Below are 18,740 nucleotides of genomic sequence, written 5' to 3' on the forward strand. Positions count from 1 at the left end.
AGTTGTCTCTGCTGTGAGAACAATCTCCCGCTCACCTGAAGCCCAGCATAGCAAAATTCAAAAATAAAGACTAGCATTGCACCCTCTCCGCTTAGAAGCTTGGTTCTGTTGGGAGTGGAGGTGGCAGCTGGTGATACAGAAGTCGTCCTGAAAGACAAAAAAGGAATTAAAAAAAAATCTTTAATTTCCTTTAAAGTCTAGGAAGAGTCTAGGAAGCTCCAGACGTTTAATTTCACAATGGATCCAGAATTGGCACTGTGTTTCCAGAGGCCGTGGGGGGGGGGGGGGAGATGGCTGGCGCCCACTTGTTGAGAGATGACTATCTTCTATACATAAGAGGCCAATATATAATGTTGACATGATCACATAATGCCATTTCTTCACACATTTTGAAAGAGTGGCAGGAACTACTGTTTCGTAGTCTCTCGGAGAGCTTTGCCCTTTCCGGAAGATGAATCAAAACCCTTCAGGTCAATGTGCATTACTTTGAATTTACTAAGAGCACCCCCCCAAAAAAATAATTCACCAATCTACACTACGCTGGTGCCTAAAACAGAAATGAACTTGCAAGCTGTCTAATTGAATTAACAAAAATATTTAAAATGGTTAGATTGTAACCAAGGCTCATTGTGCACTTGAGAATTGTGGAGGTACTGGCCTGCAGAAAACAGCTCTTCGGGAAAACAAATGAAATGCTTCCTTCTCTCACAGGTAGAATGCCCTTCACCTTCCCCTACTTCTGTCCTTCCTTGAGTGGTATAAGAAAATCCAAACAGTGCTATATTTGCACACATTTCTAGCAAACCTCTGCCCTGACCTTAAAAGGCTTAGGAAGGTGTGTGTTACTGGAGAACTGGCAAACAACAGAACAACTCTCCTCAGAATGGTTCATGTTTCGAAGTGCAGTACAATCGTTTGAGATGATAAGGCAATGTTGCTAGAAAAGGAATCCTGGGATTTAGTTTTTTCATTCCCCCCCCCAATAACTAAAGGAGCCTTCTGGATTGTATAGGCTTAAATGGAAATTTAAGCCTATATAATCCAGAGGGCTGTGAGTGCAATGACTCCCATAGCTTAGCGGGCAGGAAAGTCCAGGGATTTTACTTTCCTTAGCTGGTAAGTCTGAATTTCATAAACCCATTTTGTGTACTTTCCAGGCTATACTTTCAGGTATCATTACAGAACATCTTCAGATTTAACATAGTTAAATGTTTTTGTAAGTTTCGGGGTTTGGGGTTACAACACAATTGTCCCAAACCCCATGCCACCCCGCCTTAGCTCTCCAGTAATGTCAGTTTACCACTTACTCATATCCTGGTGTAGGTACGTATTGTGAAAGCATAGATTCTCAGAATCTTTCCTGATGATGAGAAGCCAAAATCTTGTTTTTCAGCTAATATGTCTCCAGAAGGTTTTTTATCTTCACTCAGTTAAGAGAGGCTGAGAGGCAGCTGCAGAAAGATTGGGGTGGGTTGTTTCTCAGATTTTCTTCGAACTAAACATTAAAAATGGGGAGGGCGGGAGAGAGAGAGAGAAATCACAAAATTGTGACACCTTATAGTGTATAGATTCTGTGATTTGCTTGTGAGCAAACGGGTCTTCCTTTACACCCATTGTGTCACAGGTACGCTTGTACAACAGATTTCCTGAAACTGAACTGCAAGTGAATGCTTCATTCATTTTTATTTTATTTTCTCATAGCGAAATATTGCAAGTTATACGTGGGAGAATGAGCGAATTCCCTGCAATGGGCATGCCAGATAAGAAGACTTTGGATTGCATGGCATTAACTTAAGTAATATGTATTCCTCAAGCAATAAAGATCTGTAGGTTGCATTTCCTTTTTAAGCTGCTTGATCGCCCAGCATACCAATAGCCACTGTGTCCATATAGCAACTTGTCTGTAGCAGAGGGAGCTGCGAACGCTGGTTGACAGGTGGAATTAGCCAGAAGGCAGCAATAGTCAAATTAATTCATGTAAGAGAATGTGCTGTAGCCATCAGCTTTTATTAATTACTAGGTATGTTGTTTGGCGTCTACAATATCTGCTCAATGTTCTGGAATGACTTGTAAAAATCAATTAACATTCTGCCCTTTCACCTGCAGAAGCAAAGATAGCTGGGCGTAATGATCTGTAGCTTCTCTTCCAAGAGGTGTGTGTATTGGAGACAAACAACACAAGACGCATCCTTTCTCTTTGTTACAGCAAGCAGCTTCAGAACTAATTTGAATATAAATTTGCATGGTTCTAAGGATTCCACCCCCACCCCACCCTGGAATGATACAGATTTCATTCAGCGAAACGGGTGCATTCAGTTTGATGCCGTTACTCCCAAATCAGAGGCATAAGATGGAACAATTGCATGGTTAGATTAGGAGGGCATCTAAGGTGAAATACAACCCCGATCTAAAAGGCCAGGCTGTGCGCAGTATAAGCTCCACGATAAAGTTGTTCGTCCCAGTTCACTGAATATATAGTGAACATACACAACATATAATCTTCAAAGGAAGTTGGAAATCCGGGCAGTAGCTGTCTGGCAGGGCTTCTGAAGGAAAGTCTCTGGCAGGGTATTTAAAGGGGCAGAGAAGCGTGAGCTGGCATTTTGCTTGCTTTTTTCAAGTTACGGGAGCGAAGAAAGTTTTGTGGTTTCTTTGGTGCTTCCAGAGATCCAAAAGGGCTTCCGTTGTTAACGACGAGAGTTGCATCTGCTCGCTTAGGCTTTGACATCTGAAGTGTTAATCACAACTGTTTATAAGGCTGCGGATTATCAGTTGCAGATGTTTTCCGAGCCTCACAGCAGATGTTGCAGTGATTTTTCTGAGATGCCTTTTTTTTTTTTTTGATGGAGGGAACTCTCTGTAAATGTTAAATGTCTGATAACACTACTGGTCTCAAGTCTCTTCCCGTTTAGTAAAAAGCAATATGACTATTTAAAGACCAAGTTGTAACACATTTGGAACTATCCACATGTATAACTGAGCAGATTTGGAAAAAACAACAATTATGGCATACTTTAGATCTTAATATATTGCACTGAGACATGAAGTAGTTTGCATCTGATGTTAAGAATAGTTAATAGTCAATAATTAGCTACTGATGTTACGAATGCCTATAGATCCCTGACTTATTTTTATTTTCTTTAATATGATGGACAGTTCTAGAAAGTTGCCTGTCTGACAAATCAAGGATTCCTTAGATTATTATTATTATTATTATTATTATTATTATTATTATTATTCCCTTTGAAATTATCAAATCATATATTATTGGTGCCTAATTTGCCATTTGGACTATAAATTAAATAGCACCTGCCTGGACTCTTCTGGGCTTTGGGCTCCCTCTTCCAAGAAAATGTAAGAATATTATTTATTTAATATTATCTTAACTCCAGCGCTCCTTCAGTTATTTATTTACTTCTTTATATGCAGGCCACCCAACCGTATGTGAGATTTGCATAAACACCGAAATACGATTCGCAAACACAAAAACCAAAACAAATCACAAAAAGCCCAGTGAAAAACAAAACAATTTGAAGTCAGTATGAAACATAGCAACTGTGAAACAGTTTAATCCAGCCAGTAGGAACTTTGTGTAAAAGCCCCTTAGGCACCCAAAAGTTTGTAATTAAAAGGTCTTGGAGAACAAGAAAGTCTCGCACATGGTGCCTAAAAGATAGCGTACGCAGCAGGTAAACTTGTCGGGACATTTCACAAGTGGGGTGCCACCACCAAAAACATCCTCTTCCTATTAGATGTCTGCCTCACTTCAGCAGGTGATGTGGAAGCTGGAGAAGGGTCTCAAAAGAAGATCTCATTGCCTGGGAAAGGCATATGGAAGAAAGTGGTTCTTTAGGTAACCTGGTACCCAAGCGTAAGTCTCCAGGAGTGGAGGGGTGGGGCAGAAACAAAGCACATTACTGTCATCACTGCATTGATGCAGAAGTGATGTCACTTTGGGTTGGCTACCAGGATATTTTCAGAGGCACTTATATCCATTTGTATTTTGATCCATTTGTAAGCTGCCTGGAAATGTTCCAGCATTTGCACTTGCTTCCAGTCCATTTTAAGTTTTGGGGCTTCTTTTTGCATTTTTAAAGCATTTGAAAACACACACACACACACACACCCTACTTGCTATACGTCCGGGTTTTCCCAGACATGTTGCCGATTCAGCAAAAATCCGTCCGGACACCATTTGCACAGCCCGATTCCCAGATGTGTCTGGGACATACGGAACGGCAGCCCTATTTGTGTTGCTTTGTGATTTTGTCCATAGTATAGTTGCTCGGAGAGCTGGACCATAAAGAAGGCTGATCGCCGAAGAATTAATGCTTTTGAATTATGGTGCTGGAGGAGACTCTTGATTGTCCCATGGACTGCAAGAAGATCAAACCTATCTATTCTTAAAGAAATCAGCGCTGAGTGCTCACTGGAAGGGCTTTCCTGAAGTTGAGGCTCCAGTACTTTGGCCACCTCATGAGAAGGGAAGACTCCCTGGAAAAGACCCTGATGTTGGGAAAGATGGAGGGCACAAGGAGAAGGGGACGACAGAGGATGAGATGGTTGGACAGTGTTCTTGAAGCTACTAACATGAGTTTGGCCAAACTGCAAGAGGCAGTGAAGGATAGGCGTGCCTGGCGTGCTTTGGTCCATGGGGTCACGAAGAGTCGGACACGACTGAACAACAACCACAACAACAATAGTTGCTTGAATGTAACTGTTCTTTTTTCTCAACCGATGATAAAAGGTGAACCACATTTAAAATGACTGTACTGCTCAAGCAAAAATACTTCCCTCCACAGAGAGAGAGGGAAAGAGAGAGAGATCGAGATCAGTTTGTCCATGCACTGCTAAAGATGTAGCTTCTTTTCCAGAAGGACAGGTTAGGATTCTTGCGCTCCTCCCTGCCTCCATTTCCGGCTTTGGGAGCATAATTGCTTGCTGACAGCTCTTTGACTCAGCTGCTGTGCTCTTATAATTTTGCATAATGATCATATATCATTTCCATTGTTGGTATACGAGGACTGTTCCGTAATAACGCAACCACCCACGTTTTGCTGGCACCGTTTGGAAATTGTCACTCAGTTCAGCTGATTTCTGCGGCCCAGTTTTGTTTACCTTACTTAGGGATCTGAAGGTGGCTGTTGTCAAGGAACACGGTCCTAAGCAACTGCTGGAGAATCCTGCTGATCTTGGGGGGGGGGGGTCCAACGGAGCCATTGAACAGCTACTTTTTAAAGACGTGGTAGATCCATGCAGTGATCGTGGCAAAGAAGAATGCAGTGGGAGTATGGCCCGAGCAATGTACGTAGTAATAAGTCAAACTTAGCAGCCAGCTGGTGGCATGAATCAAGAGAGGGAGACGCTACGGCATTGCTTAAATCATGTACTGTGTGCAGTCCAAGTATTATGACACTTCAGGATAGGAACATAGGAAGCTAGCTTAATATTGTGTTAGACCAGTGGTTCATTTACCTCAGAATTGTCTGCACAGACTGGGAGCAGCTCTCCAGGGCTTCACATTGGGCTGTTTCCCCCACCTTTATCTTGAAATGCTGAGGACTGAACCTCAGATCTTCCTCACGGAAAGCCTATGCCTTTCTTGATCATTTTAAATGTTTTATTTTTACCGTAATTTGTTGTAAACCATTCAGGTGGTTTATTGCCACCGAGAAGCATGTGCATGTTGTTAAATCATATAAATGAATAAGTGCTCCACCGCTGACCTATAGACCTTAAGGATTCAAGGCCTGAATAAAAGAAATACAGTGGTACCTCGACTTAAGAGTGACTAGACTTCTGCATTTTTCGACTTCCGAATGACCCCAGGAAGCGAAAAAATGGCTGCCGCTTCCGAAATTTTCGACTTCTGAAGTGAAAGTGGCGGCACGATACCTCAATTTATGAAGATTTTAATGCGATTTTTTTCGATGTACGATTTTTTTCCCCGTTCCGAGATGGCGGCTTCGACTTGCGAAGATTTCGACTTACGAGCGCCCCTTCGGAACGGATTAACTTCCTAAATCGAGGTACCACTGTACTAAAAATAAATAAAATCAGCCATTCTTTTTAATCCATCTTTCTTCTGGTAGCTGTAATTCTGTTACTATCCAAGCAGATACAGGTTCCACTGGAATTAGCATGTACAGTGGTACCTTGGGTTTCAGACGCTTCAGGTTACAGACTATGCTAACCAAGAAATAGTACCTCGGGTTAAGAACTTTGCTTCAGGATGAGAACAGAAATCGCCCAGTGGCGGCGCGGCAGCAGCGGGAGGCCCCATTAGCTAAAGTGGTACCTCAGGTTAAGAACGGTTTCAGGTTAAGAACGGACCTCCAGAACGAATTAAGTTCTTAACCTGAGGTACCACTGTAACTGAGGCAAGGGTTATAGGCTTGTGGGTTGCAGAATTATGGTAGATCGAACAGTTAAAACAATAGAGTTGAACATCTCACAGACAGTTAAAGGCTGTTGTGGGAGAGGAAATGTCACAGTGGCTTCAGACAGCTTTAGCTTTAAGTACCATCTTATTTGGGCACATTCAGTGATAGTACCATTTAGGTTAGGTGTTCTCTATTCTGGTCACAGTGATTATAAGGAGGAGTGATGCAGGGGATCAGTTCATATGACGCATCTCACACTTAGTCACATAACAGCCAAGGTAATCATCGGTGTATCTCTACTTATGTGCAATTATTTGATGGTGCTTGGCTTCCAAACTGGGTTGCGATGGGTGGCGTCATGGGTTGTAATGGGTGACATCAGGCCACCTGCTACCAGCCTTGTGATTGTTCAGATCGTTTTATGCTGAAGCTCAGCAAGTGGGAAGCTCGGGTTGGCGCTCTGCCAAATTATGTTTGGTGCCAGAACTCAAAAGCAAAGCATTCTGGGAACTCCCACATGTAGGAACCAGTTATAAACAGGCCTGCACAACCTGTGACTCAGAAATGTAGCCCATGAGCCAGGCATTGGGACCTTCCAGGAGCTCGATAAATTTCCTAGAGATGGTGGGGTTGTGCTTGTCTTAATACGCCTCAGGTTATGTACAGGTGAAACTCGAAAAATTAGAATATCGTGGAAAGGTTCATTTCTTTCAGTAATTCAACTTAAAAGGTGAAACTAATATATGAGATAGACTCGTGACATGCAAAGCGAGATATGTCAAGCCTTTATTTGTTATAATTGTGATGATTATGGCGCACAGCTGATGAGAACCCCAAATTAACAATTTCAACTTTGGGGTTTTCATCAGCTGTACGCCATAATCATCACAATTATAACAAAGGCTTGATATATCTCGCTTTGCATGTCATGAGTCTATCTCATATATCAAACTCCAGTAGCTAATGAAAACAATTGCTTACATAAATGGACTTTCCCACGATATTCTAATTTTTCGAGTTTCACCTGTAGGTCTGTGGTAGGCTATTTGACCTGGTGGCTGCTCTCCATTTCTGCCTCCATATCCAGATTTTGTGCTTGCATGTAAACCCTGCCTGCGAGCACAGTGTGTGAGAAAAAGTGCACTAAAATCTGTCGTCTTCTCCTTCCGCTAGTTGGAGGCTGAGCTCTGAAATGGGAGCCTCCTCCAGTCATGGATCCTCTTTGCATGACATACAACCCTGTGAAATAGGGGTCTAGATCAGAATTGCATATCTTGAACAGCAGCAGTTAACCAGGGGGTATTTCCCAGCTTCAACTGGGAGCTGAACCTGGGACGTTCTGCATGGAGATAGCACACGAGGAGCAGACCCAAACAGGACTATTATTTTTGCTTATTCTGAGTTTCTATTGTTATTTCCCACAACAATCACCACCTGTTTTTTTTTACTCTCTTGCTGGTTTATGTAATCCTGTAATTGACTGGCTTCTGTAATCCAAGGTTGGATTGGAAGAAATATCTCGATCAAATTAATTTTTTTACGTTTGCAAGAATTGCCACTATTTGTCCTTGTGCTGAAGACCTAATATAAAAGACTTAACACAGCAAAGAATCCTGGGAATGTATTACAGCACAACACGAAACCGATAATTTGTGGTCACTAATATCACAGTGCGTGATATGCGTGACCACATCTCTTTAACTGGGCCTAGTGGAAACTCAATTAACTCAAGGACGTGTTTTTGTTATACAACCTGGGACCTAGTTCTCGCAAACAAGCAGCGCTTGCTCTCTCTCCACAGTCATTTCCTTCAGTATAAAATGCCATACAAAGAAGCTTAGATACAAACCACATGTTTTGTGACATGATTGTTTCTGGGTTTCTCTCTTCATAGCTACTCATTTTCATATGGCATAGACCGGTTCCTTCTTTTTATATCTCTCCATCCTGTCTGGCAGACCTCAGCATACTAATCCATTTCTGCTGCCATCACTGTCTGTTTGTTTGTTTGTTCACGGTTCTCCTTTCCACTGTTGGTGACATGGTTATTATGGGATAACCAGTCTCAGATAACCAACATGCTTAAGTCAAATTAGTACACGAGTGGGTTAAAACCATAGAGTAAGCTGTCCTGCCAGGCTTAGCTTGCCTTGGGAAGGGACTGTGTAATCAAGCCTTTCTTCCCCTCAGTCTTCCTGTTGAAATCAGTGTGTGAAGAGGCATAGCTGCATGGCTCTCAAAAGCCATTCCTTGTGTTCCTATACCAATAATTTAGAAACTTTCAGTGCTTTGGACCTAAGCCAAGCTTTACCGCTTGTGCAACCTTTCTGAATGCTGTACGGAAATGCACATGAATCTGATCTTCAGAGAGTTTTTATGTCAACCATTTTCAACTTACCAAACGTGTGGCCTTTTTTCTATGTTGGGGAAGTGGAAAAACTTTGGAAGGAACTCACAAGGGCATATTTTAAAGGTTGTGCGTCTCACTCGGGTGGGGGACCCTGAGGCCCGGGAGCTGAATGCAGCTTTTCAGACTTTTCTGTCTGACTGTATAGACTCTTACACACACACACACACACACACACACATCCTTCTTCCCAGACCACGCCTTTCGCCAGCCTGCTTTGCGCCCTCCTCAAATGCTTTTACCTGGCTGGGATGCATCCTTGAATTGTTATCATGCCTCTTGCCTGACAGGATTGAGGATGGAGAGGGGTGTGTGTGTGTGTGTGTGTAGAAACTAGTGTACACTACACAGTTAAAATGTAGATTCCTTGCTTTGTTCACTTTTGCCTCTTGCTCTGCCTGCCACTCACAGGTGCCCCCCCGGAAGGAAGGGCAACGCTTAAGCTGAAACTGTTTCACCACGCCTGGTCTATCCAGTCAGCTAAATTCACATCCAAACCACACTTTCGTGTCAAAGCACCTTCACCTTTATTGATTGTTTGAACAGAGTTTGAGCAGCTGCAGAAGAACGATGACTGGGTGGTTGAATCAGGCTGAGATGAAGGAGACGGTTTGGGCAGGGACAGGTAACCCAGTGGGGCGGGGTCACAACAAAAGCCTCCCAGCAACAGCGTTGCTACAGCTTAATATGGGGGAGGCTGTAGCTTCCGCCCTGACCTGCATTCCCCACAATCGGTGCTGTTTCCGTTCCCCTGCCAGTGCCTGCCGTTTCACGAAAGTTTCATAACTATTTTTGCAACGTATGTAACTTGCATTCGCTTCAATCTAACGGAAATCCCGGAGCGGTGTAAAGAGAAGTCACTCCTTGTGCATTGTTTGCAGACTTAAAAAAACAGCCCCAATGGTGCAAAATTGTAATTGAACACTGATTGTGATTTCCCAAAGAAACATGTGAACTGCTGCAATTTCCGCTTCCTTTTTCCATTAGAATTCTCCCAACAGCCCTAGAGGAGTGAGGAGACCGTAAGGCTGGTGGAGTGTGGGGACAACAGCAAAACCAACCTGGCACTCCTGCCATGGTGCCCACACAGCCCCGCTGCTGCCTTGATGAACTAGCTACTACATTGGCTTGATCCAGCAGGCCCTTCTTATGTTCCTATGTTACTGATGCTGCCGCTGAAAGTCTACTGCTGGGGCTCCAGCTTCCTAGACGGTCCATTTCTGGATGTGGATCAGGTAAAAAGACAACACAAGACTAGGACCTCCGGAACACAACTGAGAGTGACAGAGAGATACCTACTCCTCCTCCTCCCAGATCTCAACAGGATTAGCTACAAAGGAATAAACCACCAAAGTACAATCACCGATACTGACACTAACACATCGAGAATGGGAGAAGTAAAGGGGTTCTAGATACAGAGGGGGTGGGGAAACATAAGAACAATAATACCAAGTTGGGGCAGATCAATCTACCCAGGCCATCTGGGCAGTTTAACCAGGGAAAGCTGTAAAGCAATCGTAACATGTGAAAAAGCTTCGGGTCATTTAATGAGCCACTGGTATATTGGCCAGCATACAATAAGAGAGTGAGATTCAACTAAGTTGTTCTGTGTGCAGAACAAGCTGCACTCTGCTCGGAAAGGGTTGGAGGAACCCTCAGAACAGGTTTAGGGGGTGTGTTCGGGGAGGGGAGGGGGAAGTCCTGTTTGTGTATGGATCTCATTCCCCATGCTCATACTCCACTTAGTATCCCCACTATACTCCACCCATAGTAGGCAAACATTTAATTCACCAAGGGCAGCAGAAAACAAACCAGCCCACGGTCAAATCTTGGGCCAGCCTGGCTTGTGCAGAAGCAAATGAAATGAATGGGTACTGAGTTAGAATAATATTGTGCCATTTAGATGACCATTTCCTGGGGATTATACCTTTCTATCATCTCGAAGGTGCTTTTTCCATAGCAACCCAAATCTAGGGATATCTGCCTAGATAATCTGAGAGGAGCCCATGCAGAAAATAGTGGGGGGAGGAGGAGTTTGATACTAACATTTCAATTACTCAGCTGTTGCTCTTGGACTTGGTACTGAAATAAGCGAAGCCCATGGGCAAAAATTTGACATGTTGAAAAACGTCTTGTCTTAGCCAGCATTTGCATGTGTGTGTGTGTGTGTGTGTGTGTGTGTGTGTGTGAAAGAGAGGGAGAGAGAACACTAAATATAGTAAGGGCGAGGCTGCAGTGATGCAGATTAGCTGACTGCCCTGAGGGCTTTCTGGAGTCATGTGTGGTGGAATATAAATCAAAATAGAATAACAGGAGCAAACACAGAGTTCAGTACAGGTATGTTGGCCATCGCTGTGCTCTGCCACTGTAATATCGGGGGAAAGCCAAACCCTCTCCTTTTCCCTCTGGCAAATTACCTGATGCTGTGGTGTGGCTAACCAAGCTAAATAAAGATGGTAATGGGAGGAAAATGGGACATACGTCTGATCTGGTCATTCTCTGGTGGCAGGTTTGGGTTCTAGAGCAGTTTAAGTGCTTGGTCATTGTTACTGCTGGGCGATAAATCAGCCCTGAGTGCTCACTAGAAGGACAGGTCCTGAAGTTGAGGCTCCAGTACTTTGGCCACCTCATGAGAAGAGAAGACTCCCTAGAAAAGACCCTGATGTTGGGAAAGATGGAGGGCACTAGGAGAAGGGGACGGCAGAGGATGAGATGGTTGGACAGTGTTCTCGAAGCCACTAGCATGAGTTTGGCCAAACTGCGAGAGGCAGTGGAGGATAGGCGTGCCTGGCGTGCTCTGGTCCATGGGGTCACGAAGAGTCGGACACGACTGAATGACTGAACAACAAATATCAGTATATTGTCCAAAACTGGTTTGAAGTCCATACTGTATTGTGATATTGGTTTCATAATTTTTGACCTGGCAATATATCGCAAATCATTATGTGTGTTATGCAAAAATCACAATGCGGGGGAAACCGTGAAGCCAGCCAATGCCTCTACATAGCTCCATCTTTATTTTAGACATCATGCTATATCAGCCTATCGTGAAGTTTAGCTGGTGATATATCCCTCCATCCCTACACATATAGAAGGCCCCATCAGTTTCCTACCACTTTAAGCAGTTACGGCTTCCCCCAAAGAATCCTGGGAACTTTGGTTTGTTAAGGGTGCTGGAGGGTTCTTAGGAGACCCCTGTTCCCTTCACAGAGCTGCAATTCCCAGAGTTCCTTGGAAAGAGGCGTTGGTTCTTGAACTGCTCTGCGAATTGTAGCTACGTGAGGGGAATGGGGGGTCTCGTGACAACTCTCGGCCCCTTTAACAAACAACACTTATCAGGATTTCTTGGGGGAAGCCATGGGTGTTTAAGGTGGCGGGACAGGGCCCTGCCCACCGCTGCCGCCACTGGAGAAGCAAGGAGAAGCCTCTGCATGATCCTGATAAGTGAGGCTTCCTGTTTTGCCTCGGGCGGTAGGGAAGAGCGGCCCCTGTGGTGTGATATTGCTTTAAATGTTTACTGCAGAAGGGGCCTAAGTTTACTTCCTCCTTAACCATAACTGGTAACCTGACATACTATGGTATATTTAATATGGGTTTCCATTTATTTTCTTCTTAATGCTTTGGGTAACTGCCAGAGCCGTAGCTAGGTGATCTTGCGCCCCTTGCAAAACCGTCCAGATTGCGCCACCTAGCCACGGACAAATTAGCTCTTCTTTCCGCCTCTCCTCCAACCCCCCCCCCCAAATTCAATTCACTCTCTATATAAAACCATTTCTTATCAGTCAATAATCAATATTTATATTTATGGACATATTTTTAGCCGATTTTGCGCGCCCCCCCCAATTGCCTGCACCCCTGGCGGGGGCCCACCTCACCACCCCCTAGCTACAGCCGTGGTAACTGCATATACTTTGTGCGTGTGTGTGTGTGCGTGCGCTTGTGTATGTGATCACAGGACACCTTTACCTACTTTCCCAAGAAACCAAGTGCAGCCATGCATAGCCATGCTGAGTGCATTGTGTTGCCGAAAGGTGGCCAAAAACCCTTGCAATAAATGCAGTCCTATCGGGAACCTAGCAAACCTTTGCCTTTTTGCTGCTTCCCTTGTCAGGTAGGCAGGTGCCAGGCCAGAGGGTTGCCTTTGCTTTGGCCTGGTAGGTCATAAGTTATTCGGTAAAACGAAGGTTGGGAACCTGCGGCCCTTCAGATGTCACTGGACCACAACTCGGTTGGCTGGGGCTGATGGGATTTGGAGGAGGAGAGCCCCCCCCCTCACCTCTGCAGTAAACTGACTTTACGATCTCGTGTAGTCATAATTCTCATAATGTTCCCTCGGCCTCTGACTCCCCTGCCCCCCCTATTTTCCATATCACTTAAATTCTGGGGTCCTCGGGGGGCTGTGTTCTGCCGGCTATGCTTTTTCTACCAAGTGCGGTGCGTGCTGAAAGCTCTGTATAAATAACAAACATTGCAATAATATTCCCAGGGCTCTCCGCTTCTTAAGTGTGTGTTTGTTTATATGGCTTTCGGAACATGGCGGAGCAGCGGATCTGGCTCCAGAAGGGATCTGCAAGGAGACATAATAAGGCGAGGAGCCGCACAAGTGCTGTCATTTGCTGCTCTGGCCCCCATGTACCAGAAGAGCGCCAAGCATCTTAATTGTAGCCATCTTTTTTAATTTTCATCCTGTGCGCTATCTGGCATGCTAGGAATGCCGTGTTTTTCTTTTCATGCCGTGCCGAACGAACTCCGAGTCCTAATCCGGTTGGGCTCTTGGATGCGTCGAATACTTCGGCTTGGTTTTTTCCCCTTTTTTTCCTTTTTTGGCAGAGCGACATGGAATGATAATGAAGCAGGTGCGTAGGCTCAGTTTTGACAGAAATGTATAATTCTGTGGGAGGATCCTAGTAAAGATCCTAGACTGCGATAGTGGAAAACAGAACATCAGTTGCCAATCGTGAAATTTAGGTGGAAGGTTACATGAGACTGAATTGCTGTGAGAAATGTGACGGCTGTAACTTAATGCGGGCAATGAGCAACGGAAATGCTTCGGTGTGGTGGTGGTGGTGGAGGAAAATAGCTCATGGCATCAGTTCATGCCTATGTGACATACTACAGGATGCAGAATCTAACCCAGGATCTGCAGTCCTGAGGATCTTAATTCTTACACATTTCTTGCATGCCCCTCGTGTGTTTGGAGATGTACAGAACAGTGGTGCAATCCTTGCCCAGATGACTTTAAGAATATACTTCAGGTTGCTTAGTAAAGGTTAGTTACCTAGAGTTGCATCCATCTAAGTCACTGCACATCACTCCTGATCTGTTCAGGGGGCTTCGGGAGATTCCCAGATAAGATTTGGGGCAGGGGGGCAGTGCAGGGAGATGAAATTCTGTTGCACAAGCAGAAGTTGTTCCGCTAATGCAATGACTTGCAACTCCCATTTACATAACATAATAAGGTCTGTTGAATTTAGCCCCATTAATCAGCTAGATCGATGAAATCATTTAGTGGTGATTAAAAATGTGTTTGCACTTCAACTAGATAGTAGGCATTTAAAAAAAAATTGTGGTTGAGTACTTGTGCAAATCAAAGAGGCAGGCCTCTTCCAACCTAGCAGTTTGAAAGCACATCAAAGTGCAAGTAGATAAATAGGTACCGCTCTGGCGGGAAGGTAAACGGTGTTTCCGTGCGTTGCTCTGGTTCGCCAGAAGTGGCTTAGTCATGCTGCCACATGACCTGGAACCTGTATGCTCGCTCCCTCGGCCAGTAAAGCAAGATGAGTGCTGCAACCCCAGAGTCGTCCGCGACTGGACCTAATGGTCAGGGGTCCCTTTACCCTTTACCCTTACCACAAGTGTGTTTGCTTCCCTGAGCTCTTTTGGAGGGTGGTTGGGATAAACATTGAATGAATGGAATACAAATTGGAATAGGGTACAGATTCCGTACACTATCGTCATAGCAAATGGAGGCAGTGAGTGCCGACAGTTACATAGCCACTCAGAAGCAAGAGAGGAGACATTAGTATACTTAGGAGAACACCAAGGTTTGCAATAGTGACCCCTCTCTCCCAAATGGACAAGGAACGGAATGGAGTTTTCTAGGGGAGGGGCTGGCTGGCATTTTGAACAGGGATGCTCCTTGTAAGGGATATTCCAACTAGGGATGGGAGAGAAATTTGAGTTAATTTGCATTTAAAGATAAATCTCCCTAATTTGCACTTTCCAAAACAATATGTGGACTGAAACAGCACCCATCCTTAGAAATTCAACTTCTCCAGATTTTGCGCTGCAGTTCTACAGCCAACTAATCTGTCCAAAAACATATATACTGGAATAAAGTGTCTGTGAAAATTCACATAATAGTGAAAACTGCATACAAAAGCGTGTCATTTCGGGGGAGAGCGTATTGCAAAAATGTGTCTATTGAGCAAAATTGCATGGAAACGTGTATTAGGAGATATCCATACCAGAAAGCTGATGAATTTTCATGACTTTAACATCACTAACGTGTATACACGTGACGAACTGAATTTAGGATCTCAGAAATTAGAAACTGAAATTGACAGCTTCACTCATCCCTAATGCCAGCAATTTCAATGCAGGTCCTCTAATAGCGAATTTGGGTGGTTGAGTCTCTCAGCACGTAAGCAAGACGGGGACACCCAAAAATAATATAGTAGATAGTGGCTTCTGCATCCACAGGCAATGACCTAGAAATCCAGAAGTATATGCATTTGTGATTTTAATAGCAAATGGCTTTTTTTTTTTTTTAAGTAACCCCAGACGACAGAAATCTGTGGGCTTACACAATGCTGATGGTGGTTGAAACGATAAAGAGAGAGATTAAAGGGTTTCTAAAGAATGCAGGATATGGGGAGACAGTGTGAGTCTGTATAGCTGAGAGTTGTAGAGGCACAAAATGTTTTATGTTGAGAAGGGGAGGTGGGGAGGACAGAGGAAGAGCGGGAGAGCTGACCTGATCAAGCCCCAGAGAATATATTGTAGGATTCCTTGGGTAGGAGGGGAGATAATAATAATAATAATAATAATAATAATAATAATAATAATAATAATAATAATAATTTCATCCCACCCATCTAGCTGGGCTTCCCCAGCCGCTCTTGGAGGCTTCCAACAAAATATTTAAATACAATAGTCCTTCAGATATTAAAAGCTTCCCTAAACAGGGCTGCCTTCAGATGTCTTCTAAAAGTCTGGTAGTTGTTTTTTGCCTTTGACATCTGATGGGAGGGCGTTCCACAGGGCGGGCGCCACTGCTGAGAAGGCCCTCTATCTGGTTCCCTGTAACTTCGCTTCTCGCAGTGAGGGAACCACCAGAAGGCCCTTGGAGCTGAACCTCAGTGTCTGGGCTGAACAATGGGGGTGGAGACACATGAGAAATGTGAGCTGCTCCACCTGACCAGGGCGTCTCCTGCTGTCTCATGGCTGGTGTCCATGACCAGGGTTGATGCAGTTTGATGGCACCATGAAGACACGATGTGACCAAGGCATACCTGCTGCCGTCCCTGAGCAGTCGGGGAACTCGCCATTAGGCAGAGTGAGGTGGCAGCTGATTTTTGGATGTCATAAAAGGAGAGCACATGGCTATTTGATGTCTTGTATTCCTACTGCCACAGAAGGGGAGAGGTGCTTGTGGGATGTTCTGCCTCAGGTGCCAAGTTCACCTCTGATGCTACGCACTTTGACTGGGGTGTGTATGCCATTTGCAGATCTGCCGCAGGCAACAAAATGCACTGGGGCAGCCCTGTATGCAGAACTTGCAGTGTTGATTTCAATCACGGGTTCTCTCCCACCCGCGACCCTAAATTCTGGCATGTCCCCTCTTTTCTTTTGTTATTATTCTTTTATTTATTACAGAATAAAACCAAAAAGGGCATATAATAAGAACAATAACAAACCAAAAATCTCCCTCCATCCTTTACCATGCTACAGTGCAAGCTCTGCTTCCCATCCCTGTGCCCTTCGTATTGAAGGTTTATTATTATTATTATTATTATTATTATTATTATTATTATTATTATTAATTTCTAATTAAAGACAACACAACATAAATAAAAACACTGGATGCAGTTTAAAACAGACTAGAAACCAAACTTTTATATGCCTGTTGTCTTTGTCCATGGAGTTGGACCATAAAGGAGGCTGATTGCTGAAGAATTTATGCTTTTGAATTATGGTGCTGGAGGAGACTCTTGAGAGTCCCATGGGCTGCAAGAAGATCAAACCTATCCATTCTGAAGGAAATCAGCCCTGAGTGATCACTAGAAGGACAGATCCTGAAGCTGAGGCTCCAATACTTTGGCCACCTTGTGAGAAGAGAAGACTCCCTGGAAAAGGCCCTGATGTTGGGAAAGATTGAGGGCACAAGGAGAAGGGGACGACAGAGGACGAGATGGTTGGACAGTGTTCTTGAAGCTACCAACATGAGTTTGGCCAAACTGCGGGAGGAAGTGGAAGACAGGAGTGCCTGGCATGCTCTGGTCCATGGGGTCACAAAGAGTCGGACACGACTAAACAACAACAGAAACCAAACTTTAAAGCGCCTGGGCAAATAAATGAATATGGTGCTGATACTAAAATAATTGTAACATTGAGACACTTGTCATACTGCTACAGGATGGGTGCATTGTGCAATTGTGTGGGGCACCAAGCTGTGGGGGGTGCCAAGCTGAGCTCACTGGCTGTGATTTTTTTTTAATGTTTCATCTGCCTTGAGCTAGAGTGGCAAAAAAGCAAAGTCTGTGACCTCCCTCCCCACCCCAGGTTCTGCAGATTATCCTCCTTCAATTAGCTGTAAAGTATGTTTCTCTTTCAGCTTTCATGTTGATGTAATCTGTGCTGGGGGGGGGGAATAGTGGAACACAGCTTGACTTTGGGGCAGATTTTACCAAGCACTTAGCACTTCAGATCTTATAAACACTATATAAATGATAATGAAATAAAGTGGAAGAAGGTGGGCGGTCAGTTGGATACTTTTTTTTTTTACTTATAGCTTTTGTTATAAGTAAATGTTATAAAACAAAAGAATGCCTGTCAAAAGATAGGGAACTGCTACAAAACTACAAGCAAATAAAAGCGGTTGCTAGGCTTAGTCGCTCTATATTTTATATATATATATATTTTAAGCAGCAAGAGAAGACTGAAGACAGTCATATATGGTGATATTGTCTCTTCAAGGTAGAAGAAGGCCTACTTTTGAGGTTGGGAGTGTTGGAACTTAGGGAGGAGAGCTTGCTGTTGGCTCTGTTTTGTTTGTGCGGAACACGATAAAGAATCTAGGCCAACAACCCCATGAAAGCTATCCTTTGACAGCCACCCACACGACATGACAGAGACATCACTGGGATCTTAGAAGTGGAACAGCAGAGCAACGTGCAAGAGGTAGCCCACTTGGGTCCTTTTTCATAGACACTGGTGGGGGATAGACTGGGAGCAGCAGGCCTGTAGCATGGTTACATTTTCACGCAACTTGGTAATGCTGCAAAGTTACAGAGCTGCCCGGTGGGTGGGTGGAGGCAACTGGGGCCAGTTGGCCCAGGCCCACAAGTCCCCCCCCCCACTTCGGTTCCTGTGCATACCATTGGTCACCAATGGTAAGTGATTATTATTATTTATTGAATTTATTTACTGCCCTATACAGTGGTGCCTCTGGTTACAGACGCTTCAGGTTACAGACGCTGCTAACCCAGAAATAGTACCTAGGGTTAAGAACTTTGCTTCAGGATGAGAACAGAAATCACGTGGCAGCAGCGGGAGGCCCCATTAGCTAAAGTGGTACCTCTGGTTAAGAACGGACCTCCAGAACGAATTAAGTTCTTAACCCGAGGTACCACTGTACCCAGATGTCTCAGGGTGATTCACAGAAAAGATCAACAAAACCCCCCACAAAATATATAATAAAAATAAAAACAATAACCCAATAACGCTCC

The sequence above is a fragment of the Lacerta agilis genome, chromosome 1 (genome assembly GCF_009819535.1).
Source record: "Lacerta agilis isolate rLacAgi1 chromosome 1, rLacAgi1.pri, whole genome shotgun sequence".
Taxonomy (NCBI): domain Eukaryota; kingdom Metazoa; phylum Chordata; class Lepidosauria; order Squamata; family Lacertidae; genus Lacerta; species Lacerta agilis.